The following is a 24,382-nucleotide window of genomic DNA, read 5'->3' as shown; positions in this document are numbered from 1 at the left end:
GCTGAAGCCTCTTTCTTCCTTTGCAATATAAATCTTTGGATATAACTTAAAATAATTATCACATAAAGAATTGCCAAGTATGGATTTTCCCGAGTTTTGACAAAATATGAAAAAGAACAAAACCACCAATGACGGGAGTGGATGGGAACATACATATTCTATACATATTTCAATTTCGAACGGTTCTGGACCTCATGAAATTGGGTGCTTTTTTAAAAAACATGGGTATAACACAGGGGAAAGTATCGTAGTTTACCTCTGTCCCCTGCAAGCAGGTGTGTTCCGCAGGGTTCGTATTTCCCAGGACAAAGCAATCAGGGGTTTTTTTTGTTTTTTCACGTTTTGACAGTCAAACTAGAGGCTACTGCAAAGAAAGGAGAAAAGGGGTGTATTATGCATTTATTTGCACAGCATCCGTAGTCTTGACCCTCAATTTTTTCAATCGCCCCCACAAATAAAGCCAACCTGTCAGGACCTGGTGAAGGGCCAGGAGCCTGGGAGTAGCAGGAGCTCTTTGTACTGAGACGCAAGCGGTTAGGGCGCCCTCCCCCGGCTCACTGCCAGGCGGTGGTGGCCTGCTGTAACCTGCGGTTCATACTCGTCTTTTCTAGGCTATATCGAAGCAGAGGTAGTGGGGCCGGGCATGCTCCGGACGGAGGAGGTTTCTTGGAGCACACACACCGCCCCGGCCCGCCAGCGCCCGCCCGCACGCCGCCCCACCAGACGCCGACACGGTGCCGCGCCGGTTTCCCTGCGCTGCCCGGACTGGCGCTCAGACTGGGCCTGCACCAGCCCCCAACCCACGCAGGTTTCCGCCGGGCTGCGCAAGTCCCCACCCTCGCGGCTGCCTCGAAGACCAACCTCCCCCACCCCACCTCCCCGAGAGGAGCCGGGCGGCGGGTACTTATCTCCGACCTCTGGGGACTCGCAAAAGACCCAGGCGAGCCGCGCGTCCGCTGCGGAGACACCGCGGCACACGCCAGGCGCGGCAGCAAGATGGACCCGCGGCGCCCGGCGGCCCCGCCCCGCCGCCCTCCTCCGCCTTCACCGCGGGCTCCGCCTACCGCCCTGCTTAGTGTTTGTCCCGCCTCCCGGGTCGCGCCTCTCCCTGGATAGCGGGAGGGGGAGGTGAGGCGGCGATTTTTGCGGTGTCTCCACCCGCCCCTGCCCGCGGCCCGCCGGAACGGGGGAGGGTCCTGGGCGGCTCGCTTTTCTCCCTTCCAGAGGGGCTGCGCGCGCCAACGCCCTGCCCGGAGGAGCCGAGCCCGCGGCGCCGGGACGTGGCCGCCAGGCGCCCAGACGAGTGGGCTCGGCCTGCAGGGAGCGCCGGCGGCAGGAGACGGCGCTGTCCCCGGTGGAGCCACCCGGAAAGAAAGTCTCCCACTTAAGGCGACGCGAATAAGACGGTTGGGTTTGGATTGTTGTACTTTTTTTTTTGTTCGTTGCATTTGTAGGAACAAAAAAAAAAGCCCAACCCTTCACACCACTTCATCTGCATCTCTCAGGACCAGAAGCCGGGCCACAGCGGCTTGGGGGACGGAGACACTGTCTGTCCCGCACCCCACAATCGGGCGCGGCGGCAGGACGGGCACATCCGCGGCGCTCACCCCACAGAGTCGCACCTAGCGCTGGGGCAGTGCCAGGGCTCTAGCGGGGGGCTGGGGCCACGCGCAACCAGAGTGAGGTTAGCTACAGTCCTCCCACCCCAACTTTGCACCTAGTCCTTTTCGGGCTACAGGCAGGACACCAGCGACCCAAATCTATTTAAAATTCTTTTAATTTAAAAAAAAAAAAAAACTGCTCAGAGGGAAGGAAGAATTTCAAAAGTTTCTTTAAATTATCTGCTGCTGTTATTCACTCGCTAACCTGACTATTTTAACGTCACCCTGTATGGGGACCTTGACTAATCTCAAACGCATTAAGCACTTACCAAGGAGCAGTCTGTGAAGGATACAATGATGAATGACGAAGAAACGGCTCCTCTCCAAAACTTACAGTCTTGGGGGAAGTGAGGCAAGGACAGAATGAGCATACGCTCTAGGGCTGAGTTCGCTCCGACGTGGGAAAGTCTGTGCTCTGGGAGGAAGTGGGAGGTTATTTTGGAGAAAGAGTATTCAAGACCTGCTGTACGTAGTACTTGGGCCCCTTGACTAACGGTGCTCAGCCCAAACCCAACAAAAAAGCCCTTGGCCACTCCCTACTACTGAGATATGCCCACTTCTTTGTGTGCATCTCCCTTGCTGCAGCAAGGTAATGAACCTAACTTGGCCTTTGTAGAACAGTTCCTATGACTTCTGTTATTTTTTATAAGAACACTGTGGAATAGAAATTATGATTCTCATCCTTCAGATTAGGAAACAGGTGAAGTAACTTCTCCAAGGTGAAAAACAAGAAGCAGAGCTGAAGCTAAAGTCAAATTCCAGATACAGGTTCTTTCTACACCATAACTGTCAACACCAATGGGAACTGCACTCCAGTTCCCTACTAAGTTAGTATTATTAAAAAGAAAGTGACTTACTGAAACATATTAAATACCCTAATATTAAAAAGGTACGAGAGTGAAAATAAAGTTATTAACTCATAAGTCACAAAGTATCCTTAATTATATAATACATATTTATGCAGTTATAGCTGCTTGGTGGTAGATACTAATTAATAAACTTCTGCCCAACTAAATGTAAAGCATTCATTAAATCTTCATAGCAATCCCTAGACTGTTAATCAAAACTAACTACTAAGTAAAGAACATAGTATATTAAACTCTCTTAAGTACAGAAAAATGGGGAAGGAAGAATAACCTTCTCTCACCTCCCACAATCTTAATACACAAAACAGCAGCCAGAAACTGCCACATGTACAGTGACAAGAAAAAGAGAGTAACTGCCCAATTAAAACCTGCATACACAACTGCATCCTTCCTGGAAGAGCACAATATAACTAGATCCTGCTAGAGATAACACAGGAATTGTCAAAATTCTTGTCACACTGGAATTTCCTTCTATTGACTGTTCTTCAAATAAGTAAAGAGTTCAAGCTTGGGATTCATATATCAGCACAGCAATAAGACTATAGATATAGATATAGTCCTATGTACATTTCTGTCTTTTATGATAAATATATTTTGACAGGGTAGAATCTCTAGTTTTATATATATATATATATATATATAACTATATAAATATATAAAACAATAAGAGTATACACTACTCTATGTATTTTTCTTATGGTGTTGATTTATTTCATGGTGTTTTTGTCCTGGGCCTTGACAAAGGTAAAAACTTCTCTGCTCTCTTCCCCACCTACCAAAACATAAGTGATCAGATGTTCCATGACAAAAGGGACAGTGATAAGTTCAGTGTACAATGAGATAAATTACAGGGTGCAGAACATCTCATACCTAAGCCTGGAGCAACTATATGCAGGGGAGGGATGTTAATGAGCCTCCCCGGATACACTGGAACATTTTATTATTATTCTGTCCTCCCCTATAGCTGCCAGAATTTTCAATACAAGCCCCATCATTCCCCAAGACTTCCTGCCAGTAAGAGGAACTGACATTGCAAGGTGTAGCAAAAAGAGAAGAGGCTTTCAAATTCGTTCTGCATCCAAACTCTAGCTCCGCCACTTACTAGTTCCAGTTACTTAGCGTGTCTAAGCCTGTTTTCTATTCTGTAAAATAGATGTTTAGGTAACACATAAAGTAACCAACATTGTGTCTGACATATAGCAGGTGTTTGATAAATGGTTGCTACTGTTATATGGAAGAAGAAAACCATACCCGTTTTGGATTACATTTGCCTTGGACTGGTAAACTCGGGGCTCAAGCACAACAGTCTTAAGCAAAGCTAAATTGCCAGTGCGGTAGAGGAAGCTAGCACCATAATTTCTGCTTGTCCACCTCTAGCCCGGGGTGGCCTTTTAAAAGCACATATCCTTCTACTTCTATACTTCCTCCCCCTATGCTTAGAGAAAGCAGAGAAAAAGGAAAAACATCAAATCCAATGAAAGGAAGACTTTGCTGTTTGTTTTAAAGCTCTATACTTTCAGAGAAATTGATTGAAAATAGTCTATTAAAAGGGAAACAATCTACCTGTAACAATACACTTACCAAAAAAGACAGAAACTTACCTAAGACTTGATAAAATTAAAGAGGATTAGTCCCTGGTTTGAAGAAAATTCCAGACTCCATATATTTCAGTTGCACAGTGAAGATCATGCATTAAACGGTGCCGATAGCAAGATGAGTTAGCTTTGGAAGAGAATGGGAGACACTTCAGCAACAGTAACCTCGGCCATTGGTTATGCTGTTTCTGTAGATGGAAAGAAAAACTGTAAGAGTAAAATAAAGTAAGCCAGAAGTAATTAAGGTGATACTAGCATATGCTTATAATTTTATACTCAGTCAAATTTTATAATTCTCAGGATTGCGCTAGACACCAAAGACACCAATTAAGGAATTTCCAACTTGGTTGAAAAAACAAGTACTGTTACTTAGTAACAGTACATAATACTGTATGTTTAAGAGCCAAAGTGAGGGTGAAGACAAGGTCAGGGGAGGGCAAGAGAAGCTACAGAGAAGATTACACAGGGGAGGTGGGGTTGAACTGAACCTTTAAAGATCATAGGATTTGAAGAAAAGAAAAGGAAGAGCATTCAAGATGAGGAACAAAACACACGCTTGGTGGAAATGAGCTTTGCTGAGACTGGTCAATAAAGAGCGTGGCCTGGAAATAAAGTTAGAGGCCAAATTGTGGAATATTTTGAATGTCAGAAGAAAGAGTTCAACTTCATTCTGTAGGAAATGGGAAGCCACTGAATAATGATGCATAGGGTACTAACAAGAAGAAAGCAGAATTTTAGGAAATCAATCTGATAACAGGGTCCAACAATTAAGGAAGAAGAAATTTCCTTTATTTTAATACTTTTGAGGTTTGTTATTAAAAATTATAGATTTTTAAATGCAATAATGTATATAAAAGTACATCATATATGGTTCAGTCCTGTTGAGCCATTTAAATATCAAATATATTGCCTGTTAACGTTATCAATTTGTAAATAAATGTAACAGAAAGAATTAATGGTGGCAAATATTCTATAATTCTCCGGAAGAAAATTATGTGTTCATACATTTATATATATCATCATATGTATAAAATTTATCTTACTATAATCTTAACTATGTTGTGTAAGTGACCAATGTTAATATGTTGCTTAGCTACATTTTACAGCATGCCTCACTAGAATTTTAAAAATCATTGCATATATATTCTCTGAAATGTGTTACTGTTTTGACATTTTAGCAATGATTAATTACATTTAATTATAAGAAATGGTTTTTTCTAAATTTAATTCCCATGTATGTAGAATTTTATTTTTGATGATGAGTAACTTTATGAGGGCTTTATGAAATGATTAACTCAGGTAAAGACTAGTAAATACTATATATTTGTAATTGCTTAAGAGATCTTGATTTGTACAAATTGTTTATTTTGAATCTTTCTGTTGAGTTCATTAATCATTATGTGCTTGATTTTTATCTTGAAAAATGTCAATTATGATGACAAAGTCTTATCATTTTGGCTTAGATAATTGCTTTTATCCTGGCTTTGGGACATTTTTAGAGTATTTCTTCTGCGAATAAGAGTACAGCATGGATAAGAGTTCTGCAGTTTTCAACAGCTGGTAGATTCCTGTACCTTAAACACACTCTATCTTAAATAAAGGCAATAGTACATCTCATAGAACTTTGGTTCTGAGGATCTATATTTATCAGATACCTATCTATACAACACTGCACAAGAAATAAATGCTTCATATTTTTTTAACATGAGTCTGCTTAGGTCTCTCTGATACCAAAGCATTTGGTAATAAATCCCTTATCGAAATGTGTTTATCATATAATGGTCTTGTTTATAATACCATACAGGTTGCTGCTAGAATGTGGCCAGATCTCCAGAAGCTTGGGATCTGTATAAAGCAGCCCACATTCCCAGTCAGTCAAAAGACACAGACAATTCAGAAGATGAATGAGACCAGTTATATGATATCGGCACATTATAGGCATTTTGTGAAAGCCATTAACCTCTGGTGTTGCAAAATCAAATGGACATTTTTTTCAGTTCTTATTTTCCTTGATTTCTTAGCAGCATTCGATTCTGAATACTGTCTCCTTCTTTTTTTTTTTTTTTTTTTAAATGACCTGTAAGGGGATCTTAACCCTTGACATGGTGTTCTCAGCACCACACTCTCCCAAGTTAGCTAACTGGCCATCCCTATATGGGATCCGAACCCGTGGCCTTGGTGTTATCAGCACCACACTCTCCTGAGTGAGCCACGGGCCGGCCCCTCTGCCTCCTCCGTAAAAGGCCCTCTCTTCCCTGCCTTCAGTAACACTACACTCATTCCTACACAACTCAACAACACTTGCTGGGTCACCCTTTTCTACCCAGCATTGAAATTCTGTAATTTCTCACTCACCTTTAGGACACTCCCAGAATTTTAACAAACAATTAATGACTCTCTCATACTCTGTAAAGCAGAGGTCCCAAAATGATCGCCTGTGGTTTTTGTTGTTGTTATTGTTGTTGTTGTTCTTTTTTATAGTTTTTTAAATGATGAAAACTATTCGCACTTAAATACTTTGGAGAGGCATGCTCCTTCCTCTCCCACAGATGTTTCAGGCTGAGAACAGATACCTCTTGATCATCTTTTATCATCTTATACTTTTCTTCCATCATGCACACTACAGTTTGTTTTATATTTATTTGTGTGATTATTTGAATAAGGCTTGTCTCCCCGCTTGTCTGTAAATTACATAAGAGCCAGGAGTGTCTGTATGTGTGTCTGTGTGTGTGTGTGTGTGTGTATGTGTGTGTGTTTTCTCATCACTGCATTCCCAACACCTAGCCCAGTAATTTCATGAACGTTTTAAGGAAGTAAGGGTTCTCTATTTCAAAGATTATTGATATATTTCAAACTTCTAAAAAGTAGCTGTTGAGACCAGCTGAAATGATAACGTACTCGGAATTTTAATTCAATGGAAATAGTCACATCCATATATTTTATTTTATCAAAACAAGTATCTTTCCACCCTTCATATACAATAGCAAGGTTTATTATACTCCTCCTGTATAGTCAGACACCTCCTATAGTTTACACAGATATGTCAGTAGTCTCTCTTTTTCACAGCATAGCACGTCTCTTAAAATAAAGGAGGATTTCGTGAATAGTAAGAGAATTCTTATAAAAAAATGTGAAACTTCTTTCTGAGCATAAACATTAAGTAATATACCATACAAAAGACTGAATGATATGACTAAATAAAAGTGTAATACTTTTTATGTTAAAAAAATGCAATGTCATACAATAGTATACCACTATTAAAAAGAGAAGATAAACCTGCATATAATGACATTGATGTATAAGAAATAGCAAGTGAAGAATCAAGTTAAAAACAGTACATGCACTATGATTTCAATTCTGAAAAGAAATGTAATTGGTAGAATAGGCATAGGAAAACATTTGTAGGAATATACATCAAATTCTCAATTTGAAAGAATGGAATATGGGAAATTTTCAGTATCTATGTTTTATGTTTTCATAGTTTTTTGTATTTTTACATTGAACAGCTATTACTTTTGTGATGTATACAAAACAGAAAAAAGGTAAATTCATGAAAAAAAAAAAAAGACAAACTCCATTGGAACAAATATATGCCATATACATAACTATATTACAAACTCTTCCAAATGAATAACAAGACAAACACCAAGATAGAAAAACAGATCAAGTATATGAAAAGCAGTTCATAAAAAAGAAATACAAATGATCAATAAGCATGAGAAAAAAAATTTATTCTATCATAACCAAAGAAATGCCAAGCAAAACACTGACACCCCTTTTCTAGTTCATTAAATTGGCAGAGATTTAAAACATAATGACCAGTAGGCCACTGTCTCATGGTACAGGCCATCTGGTTTGCTGCTGGAGACCAACATAGATAGATACAACCCTTCGGAGCAAAGTTTGGTAATCTGTATCAAAAACACTCAAAATACATATACTTTCTAGGAATTTATTCTAGGAAAATAACCATAAATACCATAACTCATATATTACAAATTGTCAGGGAAAAATTAGAAATATCCTAACTATCTGGGCCAGCCCCATGGCTCACTCGGAAGAGTGTGGTGCTGGTAGCACCGAGGCCGTGGGTTCAGATCCTATATAGGGAAGGCCGATGCACTCACTGGCTGAGCAGGGTGCGGACCACACTGTGCTGAGGGTTGCAATCCCCTTACTCGTAAAAATATATATATATATATATATATATATCCTAATTATCCATCAAAAGGATATGACTTAAATAAACCCTGGTACATTCATACAATATAATAGCCATTTTAAAATCATGTTTTAGAAGACTACCTAACTACTTGAAAAATTCATGATCTTTTGTAAGTTTGAAAAAGCTAATTTCAAAACAGTGTATACAGTATGATGCCAGTTATGTGTGTGTGTATGTATGTGTGTGTTAATCATAGCATTAACAATGAATATCCATAGTAGTAAAAAGTGAGATTGATTTTTATTTTATCATGATTCTTTTCTGGATTTTTCAAAATTTCTATAATGTATTACTCTTATAATCACAAAAAAGTTCTTTTAAAAGTGGCTGACCTATGCTTTGGAAAAAAGTTTGGCGGTGTCTGAAAAACTTAAATGTAGAGTTATCATATGATCCAGCAAATCTATTCCTGGATATACTCAAGAGAATTGACAGCATATATTCACACAATAACATATACAGAATGTTCATTCAGCAGTATTATTCAGAATAGTCAAAAGATGGAAACAACCCAAATGTCCATTAAATAATAAATGAATAAACAAAATGTGGTCTATTTATACAATGGAATATTGTTTAGCCATAAAAAGGAATGCAGTATTGATATCTGCTAAACATGGATGAACCTTGAAAACGTTGGGCTAAGTGAAAGAAACCTGACAAAAAGGCCACATATGAGTATTGTATGATTCCATTCATATGAAATGCCCAGAAAAAGCAAAATACATCATGTAGGCAGAAAGTTAATTATTGGTTGCCAGGGACTGGGGAGAGCGAGAAATGATGAGAGATTGCTAATGATTACAGGGTTTCCTTTTGGGCTGATAAAAAAGTTCTGGAGTTAGTGGTGATGGTTGCCCAACTGTGTAACTATACTAAAAACCACTGAATTGTATACTTCAAAAGGGTAAATTTTATGATATGTAAATCATACCTCAATTTTTAAAAGTGGAAATAGGTTGATGGCCTATTAAAGTTTCCTGGAAAAGAATAACAACATTTTTACAGTGTATGATACTTTATAAACATAACCTGCAATGTGATAAGTGATGTAATGGAAGCACAAAGGGGAAACATCTAACAGCACCCAAGAATGAGAGGAAGGCTCCAAAAACACAGAGATCTCAAACTTTTTGAGAATAATAAATAAAAATAACATATATTTATTAATTCATTTAAAAGTAATAATCCATTGCATCACTCAGTTCTCTCAAATGATGACATTTGTAGGATAGTGCATTATCAAACCCAGGAAATGGATATTGGCACAATACAACTAACTAGACTATAGATCTTGATTCTAGTTTCATCAGTTTTTGCATACACTCATTTTTTTAAATTTTTGATTGAAAATACAATATAATAATAACATTAAAATTTTTTAAATAAATAATTAGAACTACATATAATTTCACTTATAAAAGCAGTCTGATTTTTACACTACCTTGCATAGAAATATATTAAATTTTTATTATGAAATAGTTTAAATATACAAAAACTGATAGTATGCAAAATTGCTATGTATCTACATTACCTCCATGTAAGTTTTTATACTTTTAACTAACTAACATGTAAATATCCATGAGTATAGTATTGTTTTGCAGGTTTGAAAACCTTACATAAAAATAGTATCATAATACACAAGGATGCACATTTTTTAATATAAATGTTTCCATCATAGTATTCATGCTGTCAATTGCTAGTTGGGGAGGAAATTTTGCCACTCTCTGCCAACCTTCCCCAGGAACGGGTTGCCATGGAAGTCAGAGCCGAGACTCTAGAGTGGCCTTGCCTGGATTAGAATCAGAATCTTCTATTCACCAGCAGTGTAACATTGGACAAATTACTTAAGTGCTCTAATCCTCAGTTTCCTCAAATCTAAGATAGAGGTAATGGCAACCTGTATTTCATAAAGTGGTTTAATATCTAATAAGGGAATGCATGTGAAGTACAGTAACAAAGAGCTCAGTAAGTGTTATCATCCTCACTGTCATCTTTGTTATTACAGACATGAATCCAGATACATCTGTAACTCTTCCTACAATGAAACACATAGCTAGGGCCCGCTCAAATCATCGGGGAGGCTAACATGTTTTCTGGCACTCTCCCAGTGGTGTGCTGATAAATAGTTAACAATCAGCTTCGGACAGGGGGTGGAGGGAAGCTCTACTTTGTGATGTCTGCTGATTTCCATGGTGTGAATACTCCCACCATGGCTTTCAAGCTAACTCGACTTCAGTGAATGAAGAGTTGGGAAGAGATGATGAGAAGCAGCTCTCCTGAACCAATATGAGCTAACTTCAGCATACCCAAGAGAGTCTTTCCTCCTCCTTGATGCTTCTTTGTTCACTGCTGAAACCAGGATCTGTTCCCTCTCAGGCAGAGAACCAGGCATCCCTGTCTGGTGTGCTCTTGCTGAGGTAAGAGTCTACTGATGCTTGAAAGATAGAGGAAGGCTTCAGTTCTGAAGCCCAAAGCAGTGCTCAGGCCCAGCTTACCACAGTACTCACAGAGAAGTGGAACTAGTCTTCCCTATGTGTCTACTTCCCTTCCTTGGGCAATCTTGGGTACGGGGGTGTGTGGTTACAGTCTAGGGAAAGATTCTATTATCTTTGGGTCATGTGGCCATAATGCCTTCTTAAGATCTCACCCTGATTTTTAACGTGTAGCATTTTACATTGCACTATATCTCCATAAAATATTAATCATTCTGCATCTTTCCATAGTCTTCAAAATGACGCTTCTTAATGGCTGCATAATTCCATTAATATACCTAAATGCAAATTGTATGTAAAGGAAAAAGACAGTTAAACCCTCGTGTGGCTATTCACACAAGTCCCTATTTAGGAAACAAATGATCATGCAGCCTTGTATAGTCAGGATACCATGACTGTTAAAGATACATCTGTGGGCAGGCAAAGCCTCTAATAGTAGGCACTCTAGAGGTGATGTTTTAGGAACATCAGGGGGAAGAAAATGGAAAAATGGCATAAACATAGGAAAAGAATAAGAATTTCAAGAACTGAGTATAGTTAAATGTTGACAAGAAATTAAATTAAGTCCTGAAAAATGACTATGCTATCTTCCAGTTAGGTTACTGATGATTTCATGGAAAGAAATCTATCTCTGTATTGGGGCCAGAGGTGGGGAGGGGAAGTAAAAGGATGAAGATCAAGGGTCTACTATGTGCCAGGGCTGTGTTAGATGCTTTTCTTGCATTACTTCATTTTAGAAGTCACAGTGGGGAAACCGAGGCTTGGGGTTGTTCATTAACCTGCTGAAGGCCACACAGGGCAGGTTATCCTCCACTCCACTGCAGTCAGGAGCGAATGAGGATTAAGGAAGTGGAGACAGGGAATATGAACAGTTCTTTTTGGAAGAATGATGGGGAAACAAGAGAGAGAAAGAGTGATTGATAAAGTACAGGGACATAGAATCACTGCTTTTTATAATAAAAATAAGGCCCAGCTCCTCCAAAATTAACACCAAAAAAGAGTACCCACGTGACTGCAGGACCCAGAAGCAGAGAGACCATCAAACCCAGGCCCCTGTTCTAGAGACTCATCTTTCTCTAGAGAAAACCACACTGATGATCTCCGCTCCATCAAGGCCCCTCGGGTCATTTCTTCCTTTCCTAGCTGACACACAAGCATTAGATGACAAAGTTATTTCTTAACTTCCAAGGCACAACCAAGTCAAAGCTGGAAAGTTGAGATGACTTTTCTCAAGGCAAGGGCAATGTTTCCCAACCTTCAAGGTCATAGAAACTGCCCTTGACACTAGTTTAAATATACAGAACCTCAAGGGACTTGGATTTAAAAGGTCTACAGGGAGGGCCTGGGAAAAGGTATTTTAAAGTAGAGCCAGTTATCCTTAAATCCCTGCAAGCTTGAGTACAACTGTGCCAGCAAGTAACAAAGAGAAATAAACACAGTAGCATAAATCCACATAGCCGGGCTCACAAGAAAAGGCCTACTTCTAACCCCACACCAGGGTCCTTAGCTGACCGCTGCAGGTTTGGTACTATCTTGGCACATGCTGGCTATCTGTATCTCCTAGAAAAAATCTGGGCACAATAGAGGGAGGCCGTTTGCCAAATATAATGTTCAGGAGACAAGGAAAAGAAGGGTTCTTCCATTCTTAATATTTTTCAAAGACCAGGTTGTTAGTTCTTAACTACGGCACAGACAAGGTCCTGCTTTGTCTACCCCATCCGCCTCTTTCTTGCTATCCCTCCAGAGGTAGGTGGCAGCATGATGGCAGCCAGCTCCCTTTCACAGGCCCCTCAGTCTCATCACACATTAGTCTTAGGGAGGGTGACCGTACGACCATGTTTGCCTGGTGAGAGTCCTGACTCCACTCTGGTTTGGCATCTTTTATTCTCATTCATTCAGTCATTCCCAGTTTGGATGATAAATTATATGGTCACCCTGTCAATGAACAACAGAGCTAGAACAAAAACGTAACTCCTCAGAAGTAAGAAGTAGTCTGCCAACAATTTATATAACTTCCCTCTATCAAGCAAATCACTCTGTGACACCACACACATTATTTCAGTTAATCATGACTACAACCCCACAAGGGAGTTTTAGGGACATGAATTTCGCAGATGAGGTGAAGTGACTTGCCTAGAGTCATCCAGCTATGAGGAGCAGAGCTGGACTCAAGCATCCATCTGTGTGACCCCAACTCCTGCTCGTAACGGGGAATACCTGCCTCCTCAGGGCATGTGGTTGCCCCACCCATCAATTTCTGACTGTGTTGAGAAAGAGAAGGACTTTTCCAAGAAAGTTGTTCAGTTTCAATATGAAAGAAATACCCTCAATATTCATAGTTTTCATCTTAAATTTGAAAGTAGGAATCTGCTTTCTGCAGCTGTGTATCTAATTCAGCTCTTGTTTCTATAACCTATTTTGAATGAAGAAACACTTCCAAAAGAAGCAACCAAGTCTACAAAGGCACAGTTTGACTCAAATGGATCCAACTGATTAGCAAATGGAAAATAACACGGAAGAATAAGTTTTGTATCACAAGCATAGCAGCTCCAAGTCATCCCTAATGAAAGTAAAGATTTAAGTGCCTTATATTTGCATAGCTTAATCTTCTAAACCAGCTGCTCTCTCAGAAAAGGTGACTTTAAAGCCATGGCCTTTGCTTTCATCACCATAGTCTGTAGCTTTACAGATTTTCCCTTTTTTTAAAAGGGGTAACTTTTTTGTTTTGTTTCATTTCGTTCTTTTGTTTTGGTGCCTGGCTGATATAGGGATCCAAACTCTTGACCTTGGTGTTATAACACCAAATTCTCACCAACTGAGCTAACTGGCCAGCTCCAAAAAGGGTTTTTTATTTTTCATTTTTAGTTCTGAAATGTAATGCATTCTCTTTGAAAAAAAAATCACGCATAGGTTTAAGTGGCCATTGATCAATACCCCAATATCAGACCTATACACTGTTACTGCTTTGTTTGTTTGTTGTCCTTCCAGCTGTTCTTCTGTCCAAGAAATTATTTTCTCTCCCTTCTGCCTTTTCCAATAAAGCTTCCATTATAGGAGTATCTCCCATCCTCCCCACACACTCCACCATAGAAAAGCTGCTAAAATCTGAAAGGCGAAAAGCCACACGGGGGCTGTAGCAGCCCCTCCCTCCTAGGTCATCTTTTACCTTATTGAGCGGGTAAAGGACAAGGGCTGTAGAGGCAGACGGCTGCATGTGAGTCTTGGCTCCATCACTTGTTAGCTGAGTGACCTTGGGCAAGTCCATTCATTCTCTATTCATTCAGCAACATTTGAGCCTTTCTCTCTTCCTCCATGGCCACCGTTCTAGTTCTCACCACCATTATTGCTCCTGTCTCTGATGCTACACGGGTCTCCCTGCAGCCACAGTTCCACCCAGTCACATCACTGCTCTGCTCATATTCCTCCCCCAGCTTCCCACCTGTTCAGTCAAAGTCCAAGTCCCTGGCTGGGAGGCCTACACGTTCCTATGTGGTCGGCCCTCTCCCCAACCCATGCCCAAGACTTCTCTGACTTCTGCTCACTCCCTTACCTTACTATCTCTACACCAGCCACATCAGCCTCTTTGATGTTCTTCAAACATGCCACGCACACTCTTCCTTAGGACTTTTGCATTTGCTGTTCCTTCTGCCTGGAATCTTCTTCCTCCAGAATCCACTTGGCTCACTCCTTCCTCTCCTTCAGGTCTCTCAAATGTCACCTTCTTAGGAATGCCTTCCTAACCATTCTATTACAAATAGTGGCCCCTTGCGGTCACTTGGCACTCCCTAGTCTCTTTTCCTGCTTCATTTCTCTCCATACTGCTTACTGCCAGCTGTCAGGCTACATACTTCTAGGATTATTGTTTCCTCCCACTAGAATGTCAGTTCTGTACAGGAGCAATAGATCAGCATCTAGAAAAGGGCCTGGCACATAGGAAGCTCTCAATAAACATTTGTTGAAAGAATCAATGAATGAATGAAGCATTTACATGCAACAATCAGGAGCCAGATTGGGTGGGCCTTGTAAGTCCTGGAAAGGACTTTGGGCTTTATTTTAAATATGAAGGGAAGCCATTGGAGAGTATATTATCTGCTCTACAGTTTAAAAAGATCACTCTGGCTATTGTATGGAGGGAAGATGGTACTAAGGGTAAGAGTGATATGGGGGGGCAGTTTAGAGGCTACTGCAACATCTAAGCAAGAAAGATAATCATGACTTCAGCAAGGGCATAAAAAAGGAAAGAGTTTTAAAATATATTTTGGAGTTATAGCTGACAGAACTTGATAAATTGAATTAGGGGTCTAAAACAAAATGAGGAATTGAGGATAACTTCCAGGTTTTTGGTCTCAATACCTAATTTTTCTGAGCCTGTTTCCTCTTCTGTAGCATGAGGATAATTAGAACACCTCCACCACTGATAGTTGTGAGAAAAGAGGCAGAGGATGTAAAGTAAAGCGCTTCCACCGTCAGGAACATGGTAAACCCTCAATAAACTTTAGCTCTTATTATCACCTCAAAGATAATTGTTTCCTCTACTTCATCAGTAAATAGGATTACAAAAATATCCACCCTACAGAGACTTGTAGAATGTACTCTCCTCTCCTAAGGAACAGATTTTCACTTTATTTAACAGAATACCTAACAGTAGTGTTGAAATATTTTACTTGCACACAGATAAATAAAAGGATTCCTAACATTTCAAAAGGCTTTTTTTTTTCCAAAAGGCTCTTTTAAGTAGTTTATCCATTCAATACTTAGCAGAAGGAGCAACTAAAAGCTGAAATTACAAATCTATGCTGATTCAAAATCAATCAAAACCTAAGATAACGCACATCTGAAATAATCATTTTTTAAAAAACAGGCACTTACTGCATTTTAATAAACCAGAAGCTGTAATACCATGCTATCCAGTTCAATACAGGACACCTGGCAGCCGTATTTGTAAGTGTAACTCAGCTTTCTGCAAAGCCAACACCAAACCTTTTTGGCTGCATCAGCCTGTCCTCATTTCCCCCTGGAAAACTGTTTTAAACTTAGTACAGATAACATTCTGCTTCTATTACAATTAGCAGCTTCTCTCAATAGGTCATCTGCTTTAGCAAGTGCTTCTGTGGAGTAAACCAGTATCTTCTTTCAAAACCTCCCAGTGGTTGCCTCCAGGTAGCATGTGAAAAGCTGCCTGTGGTGAATTCAGTAGCTGCTTCAGGCCCTTTAGGGACGTCCTTGCTAGCATCTTCTGCCTTGCCATATCTCCCTGATGAATGGTGATCTGGGCCTGCCCTGCCCCCAACCTCATTGAAAACCAGCCACTCTTCTTCCCAGCTCCCAGGGAGGTTGGTGAGGGGTCTCTCAATCTGGGACCCCTTTCCATCCTGACCCTATAATTAAACTCCACCTGAAATACTTTTACTACCTGGGAACCTGCAAAGGCCACTGAATTTGAACTGGAGCTTGAAGGGCTTCCTCCCAAAGAATTTGCCCCGTGGTTGAGTTTGACACATGACGTCCACTGTTTGGCCTTCTCTATTACGAAGTCTGGGAGACACCCTCACTTCTGAGAGGGGGGCCTAAAAACCAGCAGCTTTACGAGGGAGCTTGCTAGAAATGCAGAATCTGAGGCAGTATTCTGGACCTATAGACTCAGAATCTGCATTTTAACAATATCCCCAGGTGATTCCTAGGTGTCCGCAAGTTGCAGAGGCCAGAAAAGTGCTCAGGCCCTTCCCTTCCTTTTGGCTGGGGAGAATTACTGTAACTTGTCCTGTTTAAGGGCTCTTGATTTTCAGCCTCACGTCATCTTCCTCACTTTCCAAAGTATCCTGAGTGGCTTCCTTCCAACACCTTTTCCGTCCTGCCACTTCAAAGCCAGGGCCTCTTTTCTGAGCCACTTTCCCTTCTACAAGACCCCCTGACCCCTTCGCTTAGGCTCAGGCTCATCTCTTGGGGCCACATCCCACAGTAGCATTTAAGGGCTACACTTTGCTGTGCTTTCCCCCAAGCAGGGCCTCTAATACACTGAAATGCTGTTTTGTCAGCACCTCTCAGAGCTGCTCTAGCCTGTCTGGTGATAGCTCTTAGATCTGGGCCCAATTCTCCCAGCCCTGGTCCTCAGCCAGGGTCTGAGTGGCCTTCTCCTGGGCCACAGACTTCCCGTTCCCGTGGCTTACTTTGAAGTCAAAACTCCCCACATAGCATGAACAGTTGAGGTCTTTCAAGCAGTTCATAGAAAAATTCATATTATCTTTATTATCTTTCAATTCTGTTTTTTCTACAAACTTTTTGAAGTACCCTCATACTATCCTTATTCCTCTTTTCTTCTAGCCAGCCACTCTCTACAGTAACAACAGACAACCAGGATAAAACCCAGTAACCTTCAAATGCCTTCAAATGGGAGACACCCAGAAAAAGGGAGGGGGATGCCTTGGAGGGGGTCATGGTTCCTCTGAGACAAGAATGGTGAGGAGATACATAAAAAAAATGCTTTAAGCACTTAATTCTTTGAGGGTTTGGGGATTTGAGTTAGGGGTGGTTGTTTTTTAAGTTTTCCAAAATGATAAAGATGTCAGGTAACTTTTCTGGACTATGTAAATCAGAGCCTCATCTGGAATCATAACTTAAAGCCTTTTAGTTCTCAGTCTGGTGGTCAGGTTGATTAAGCACACATTTTTTCTTACCCCTTTATCATTTATTAGACAATTTATTTTCCCCAAAAAAGACACATTAAAAGCCTACTTCTAACCTTTTTAAAAAAAATACCCTTGAAATGTTGTCCATATTCATTATTAGTCTTTCCAAAGTTTTATGCATTTTATTTAGCAGATAGTTATTATGGCACTTCTTATGTACCAAGCAATGTCCTAAGAGCTCTGCAAAGATCAACTCACTTAATCCTTAAAATAATCCAATGAAACAGGTACTGTTACTAACCTCATTTACAAATGAGGAAATGAAGGCAGAGAGTTTAAATAACTTCTGCAAAGTCACACAGCTAAGTGATGAACCAGAATTTAAACCCAGATAGTCAGGATGGGTCACAACCATATACCGACCTACTAGGCTGTGGCTGCCTCGCTAAAGGGCCCTGTGTGTGTGTGTGTGTGTGTGTGTGTGTGTGTGTGTGTGTGTGTGTACACATACACATACATATAATATACTCATTTTATATATTGTAACTTTTTAAATTTTTATATATTTCTATTTAAATATACAGAATGGGTTTATCCAGATATTAAATGCATTTTCACCTTACAATGGGTTTATCAGACCATGACCCCATGGTAAGTCAAGGAGCATCTGGACAGAGAGAGAGAGAGAGAAGGATCTCGGTGCATTTTTTCCAAATGGCCACCTCTCCATGTTTTCAACACATGCCTAAAGCCGAATTTTGAAAGAAGTATAATTTTTCTATAGATCCATCCTCTTGAGGAGTCCAAAGTTTTCATAAACCTCAGTTTCCTCATCTGAGAAATGAGGTAGTTGGATTAGATGAACTAGCTCGTCAAGTGAGTGCAAGGAACTTTCTTATTCCAGTTTAAAAATTATTAAAATTTCCCAAAAGACTGACCAGGTCTTTTCTTCTTTAGGTTTGACTTGCGGAGATGTCATGGCTCAGTGTTCTTTAAGCTATTTCTGGACTATTCTTGTGCCTTTGGGACTAACCGTGATATAGGTTTATTCTGTGCAAGTGATGATATCCTAATGCGTTCATGCAGGTTTAAGTTTAAATTTCCAGACAGTTTCAGGTCTGCGGTTTACCAAAAAGGTAACTCATAGTCAAGTAAACAAGTGAGGGGCAAAGGAAACACAGTATAGCTCCTGATGCGAGAGCGCCCTCTGCCGGCCACGTGAATGTGATACGGCCTCATAAAGAGCGAGCCTTCAGCTCCTGGTGAACGGCTCAAACTGTGCCCCTTCCTTCCTTCCTGTAGCATTCCAATCAAGCAACATTTGTTTAGCACTTACTCTGAGCTAGGTACAGTGTATTTAGGGCTGGGGAAGCAAAGATAAATAAAAGTGTTCCAGCCTTAATAGATCTTACAGTCTAATGGGGCACACCCAAATCAGATCATTATAATGCAACTTGAGAGGTGTGTCACTGGAACTGTGCCTCATGTCCCCATTAGTTTGAAAACACAAATTGCACACAAGGGCCCAAATCAAACAGCACAGTACAATGCTCTTTTGTTAGGAAAGGAGGACTGTTGACCTACCCTAGCATTTTCCCTGTGCACAGAAACAGATGACCTGCACAGGAGCAACATGGCTGACAAGTGCTACCTTGGAGACCCAAGCTACCTGGGAGTAGTCCTGACACCCAGCTCTCCAAGGAGGAAACAGGAAGGGCTGCAGAAAAAGGTCAGGATGTAACAAGGAAAGGGTGGAGGTTAAGAGCAGGGACCAGGGGAATATCTATGCATTTTGCTATTAAATTAATAAGTGCATTTAAAATATACAACCAAGACCTATGACATTTTTTGTAACAAGATTCTAGCTTATCTTCCCATTAGATCTTGTTGGTTTTTTTCTAATAGTATTTTATCTGGTCATGTTTTTCACACTAGGCCAGGAGGTCTTCTTAATTTCTAAAGTATAAAAATTCTTTCTGCTCCTCTTCTCAAATCTTCTCAGTTCTGGACACACTCAGCAACTCCGTGTGCCTTTTAATTAACTCTGTCTCCTCTAGCAATAGTTTCACTTTAGAGAAAGTTCTGCTAGTAACTTACCACTGTGCAAGTCAAGAGGAAAAAGATCTTGGAGGAAGAAGAAGAACACATTTTTCTTTATTTCTTTTTAAGATAGCAGAAAATAAAGGAAGTGGAGAAATACACAACTCGATGCAGACATCACTGGACAAATTTCTTGGGACCATGGCCTTCAGGAATACCCATTTAATATCAAATGGAGAAGGTAGATATAATTACCAATGAGGGCATTTGATGAACCTACTCTTAAATGGTTCCTATGAAGGGTGCAGTTCAGAAAATCTATGCAAAAGAAAAAGAAAGAAAGACGAAATTTGAACCGTATGAGAGTGGAGAAAAAGGAAAAGGTAAAAAGGGAGAAAGGAGAAGGCTGGGGAGGCAGAAAGTAATATGAAATGAATATGGATAGTCATGGGGCAGGGAGTTGCACCATTGTGAACATCTTAAATTTACAATTACAATTTAAGAAAGACATGTCCTTGAAAAATGCAAGCAATACAGAAATGTATAAGGTAAAGAGAGAAAGCACACTTTCACAACCTGCACATAATTCATACCCACTAGTAGAAGTGGGAGAGGTCAAGGTGGAGGTGGAGGTGAGAGGCTGTGAGCAATTAGCAGCGACCTGCACACTGATCTACCTGCCCAAGACCACCTTGGACACTTGCGGTTGAAACCAAGTGTTTGCAGCCAATGGCTTAACAGAAAATCCTTAGACAGGCTTCCTGCCCCTGAAAATCCTCGCCTATTTCACAGCAAATGTGAGACCTATCGCCAAAAAACAAAAAACAAAACCCACCTCCCTATTTTACTTAATTGGCAAAAACAAAACAAAATCTGTATTGTTATGCATGCCTGAAATGTTAGCAACGCACCTGTAGCAATTTTCAACAAAGCACATTAAGCTTTGTGAAGTAAGCTTGGTGAAAGTGTTTGTGTGAAACAAATATACAGATGTCACTCTAACGACCAAGGTTAGCTGGGATGTAGTAGTAAAAGCTGACCCAAGAGTCACCCGTTTATATCTTATTTGTACTCTTCTTGTCTGTCCTAATTCATGAGAGGTAGGGGGGGTAGTGAGGAGGGGATAGAGAGGAGAGGGGTGGTAGACTCATGTCTTGTGCCTGGTGACAAATCAAACCATGTTGAATTTCCACGGGTATGTTAAAATTTCACACATCTTGAAGAGAGATTTAGACAGTAAATTCAGATATAGTTTTAACATACAATAGTTAATCCTGAAGTATGGTTAACATGTAATTTATCTATTAGCTAAATAATAATAAATAGACTTACATAATAATTGAGTATTTATGTAATAATGTATTTATGTAATGTAAATGGGTCTGTATAACAGATACAATATGTCTATTTATGTAATATTTATGTAATAATGTATATTGTTTTTGTAATAATATTTATGGGTAAACACAGAATGTCTTCCTTCATACAATTATAAAAAGAGCTCAAATGTGTTACTTTATTAATACACCTTTATATAATAATTCTTTATGAGTTATTAAAGTATCAGTTTGGCCTTTAATCAGAATATCTACTAGATTCTAGCAAGGTAAGGACTAGTTCAGTCCTCTTTGTATCTCCCATATTATATCTTTGTATAGTTTGTGAGTTGGTTGTTTTATATCTTACTTTGCTCCACAAGAGACCAAAGATTGCCCAGTGCCTTTTACATCAGAGGTGCTAAGTAGTATCCTACTGATGGGTTGTATGTATGTGTATGTATAGAACGTGTACCAGTGAGAGTAGTCATAGTGTTAGATGAATATATTTGAATGGTACTACATACAAAAAACTCATGGTAACTGAAACAAGTTTCCCACAATTTTGGTCTTACTAACTTGCAATAGAAACTTCTGTATGCCTTTTGTGATCATCCAAAGATAACGAATTAAATGTTAGCTATTATTTTCCAGAAAAGAATTTCTGGAGTTACTTATAGTTCAGAGAATTTCTGTTGCAAGATGCGTATTTTTTTATAGCTTTGTGTGTGTGTGCACACATATATACACGCACACAAACTACATGCTTTTGAATGTTGATATATACATTTTGTACACACACAGACTTTATTAATTTATTTATTTTTACCCTTTGGCTTCTCTGAACATAAGGAAAATACAGAAAATATAAAGGCAAGCTGGGGTAGGTACTATGTAGGGAGCTCTTTGGGGTCCCTATCAGAGAGACAGATTTCAAACTCTTTATAGTTATTTAAATTAATATAACAAAATAGAGATGTAAAGACTTGGCTCAAGAAGATCCAGTCATCTCAACATATTCCTTTTAAAGAGCTATCATCAGACTCCTTTTGACTCTAAAGGGAAAGGGATACAAACACTGTTCTTCCTAGGGAGCTAGTCCTCTATAGTTAAAATAGTCAAATCACTTAACTATGTTCACAGTGTTGTAATTGTATAACAGGGCGGAGATACCAATGCACTCAATGGATAAAAAGTACTCTATTTAAAATAAAGAAGGGTTTCCAGGGGGAACAATAAAATCAAGAATGTTATAGTAATTTTATGAGCCATCTAGGCAGAATTACTAACTAATAAAAATAAAATATGCCATAATGCTCTCAGGTTTCATTAAATATTGGTTTATAAGGCATTATTCTGTTGTTTGCTTTGGTTAAAACGAAGTCTTTAAAATCAATATTCCATGTCTGTCAGAATGTACTAGGTGGAAACCTTTATAATAAAGGAATTTTATGTGCAAAAAGCTGTCTAGGTTCCAGCTCTGGAGTATGCAGGAAGTACAAGCCACGGGAACGTGTCCCGAGGGACCTGGAGCCAAGAGGCCCTGAAATAACACAGTTAAAGATGGAGAAACGGAAGCTGAGGTCTCGGCTGGTAAGATGGGCCTGGCAAGGGAAGGCCAAGAATGGGAGAACAGTAGTGGTTAGGACCAAAGTTGAAAATAAGATAAAACAAGGCTTCATAAGGCCTGAATCAACTAGAACTGAGTTCGGAATTAAGGCTGTGGATGACAAGGTGTGCCAGAATATTCCTTGTCCCCCTTAAATTAGCAATTTAATTTACACTGAGAAATGTATGGCCACAAGGGACCAAAATAATGATGATGATGATGATGATGTTGACATGATTGACCTGTTTTCTCCCCAAATTCTAGACATGTGGTGTGACAACTCTTAATCACTAACTACTTTATCGGTTTGCCTGAGAAACCACTGTCACAGAGACAAGAAATATTCAAAGAAATACTGCATCCTTTCTGCAGACCTACATGAGAGTCAGAAGGTGGCCTGGTGAACAAGGAATCAGCACAAGGAAGTTCAAAGAATAAAGTTGCAATGGCATTAGGCTATGATAGCTTAGGCATCCATCTGACTATTGCAATATCTTATCACAGCATCTAGATTAGGGCTAGATTTGCCACTGGAACCAGAAATGCTGGCAATCCTATGGAATTCAGAGCTGTGAAAAAGGGATAATCGGAGTTCAGTTTCTATAGCCTAGGGAATGTATAGGATTTTGCAGTTTTCTTTTTGTATATTAGAGATTTTTTTTTTCAAGTATAAAACATTTTTCACAAAACCCCAAATAAGCTCCTAGGCCCTTGGCATGGGGTCTATAGTATTCAATGGATAAAACGGTCCTGTCTGTTGTAGCTTCAGCTAAAGATGTAGGAACCAGCATTCCTGACAGGATTAAGGCAGGTGGAGGTACTGTTTACTGGAAATCAGCCATGGATGGGAGTTCCATGGGAGCAGGAACAAAACTGGATCCATAGCACCCACACAGGGCCTGGTTCAAAGCAGGCAAAGACAAATATTTGAAAATGAATGAAGGAATTAATAAATGCACCAGAAAGTCAAAGTAGAAAGGGGATAAAATAACTAGATTTAAGTGAACAAAACCCCAAGAGATCAGACTTCAGGAAATTAGATTAAGTATAAAAGGCTCTAGCACATAGTAATCAGAATACAGGTCTAATCACAGCAGCAGCCTCTTTTGCATTTCCTGCTGACCTAGGGTAGCACTACATTTCTAGACATTTTTTCCAATATTTAATTATGAAAATTTACAAACATAGCAAAGTTGAATGAATTTTATAGTGAACACCATACACCTACAATCTAGATTGTACCATTAACATTTTACTATAGTTGGTTTATCACATGTCTATTCATTTCTCTATGCATTCATCAATCCATGTTATTTTTTGGAGCATTTAAAAGTAAACTACACTATTCAGCCATAAAAAAGAATTTCATGGATGAGCTTGGAAAAAATTATAAGTGAAATAAGCCAGGCACAGAAAGAGAAATACTGCATGTCCTCACTCATAAGTGGGAGAGAGAGAGAGAGAGAGAGAGAGAGAGAGAGGAAGGAAAGAAGGAAGACAGAAAGACAGACCACAATAAAATGTTGAACTTTCAGAAGGAGAGAATAGACCTATAGTTACTAGAGGTGGGACAGGGGGAACAGGAGGGGGTTAGGAAGTAATTGGGTAAAAAGTAATTGGGCAAAGAATAATTACTATTTGTAATGGTGAACGTGCTAATTATATTGATTTGATTATCACATACTGTACACAAATACTGATAGTCAACTCTGTACCTAATAAATATGTGTAATCAAAAATAAATAAATAAAAAGACAAAATAAATACATAAATAAAAGTAAATTGTAGACATCAGTAGACTTCCCCCTAAGTAATTCAGCATGTAGATGATTAACTAGAGCTAAATATTTGTTGACTTTTTGTCTTTTGAAGTAAAATTTATATACTATGAAATGCACAAATCTTAAGTGTAAATTCCCAGGTTTTAATAAATGTCTGCACCTGTGTAT

The 24,382-nt window shown here is 39.6% G+C and overlaps 1 protein-coding gene and 1 long non-coding RNA gene across 8 annotated transcripts in view; one reads left to right on the top strand and one right to left on the bottom strand.

Annotated features, from left to right (window-relative positions):
* Nucleotides 1-1,065, top strand: part of LOC134381856 (uncharacterized) — a 115,147-nt gene extending 114,082 nt beyond the window's left edge. The window contains exon 8 of the long non-coding RNA XR_010024026.1: nucleotides 612-1,065. This is a non-coding gene — a long non-coding RNA (uncharacterized LOC134381856). The remainder of the gene's footprint in view (nucleotides 1-611) is intronic.
* TRIM13 (tripartite motif containing 13) overlaps nucleotides 1-24,382 on the bottom strand; it is a 52,601-nt gene that overhangs the window by 10,491 nt on the left and 17,728 nt on the right. For 3 of the 7 annotated variants that reach the window (XM_063101662.1, XM_063101660.1, XM_063101661.1), the window contains exons 2-4: nucleotides 4,129-4,310; nucleotides 1,931-2,076; nucleotides 257-364 (exon numbers count right to left, since the gene is read on the bottom strand). The gene's annotated coding sequence lies outside the window, so the exon portion shown is untranslated. Of the gene's footprint in view, nucleotides 1-256; nucleotides 365-465; nucleotides 569-915; nucleotides 1,023-1,930; nucleotides 2,077-4,128; nucleotides 4,311-24,382 lie in introns of those variants that run through there. The other 4 variants (XM_063101659.1, XM_063101664.1, XM_063101663.1 and 1 more) reach the window with 4 other exon arrangements.

The sequence above is a fragment of the Cynocephalus volans genome, chromosome 7, assembly GCF_027409185.1.
Source record: "Cynocephalus volans isolate mCynVol1 chromosome 7, mCynVol1.pri, whole genome shotgun sequence".
NCBI lineage: Eukaryota > Metazoa > Chordata > Mammalia > Dermoptera > Cynocephalidae > Cynocephalus > Cynocephalus volans.
Note: the sequence above shows the minus strand (reverse complement) of the source record. Positions and strands in the feature narration are given on the sequence as shown.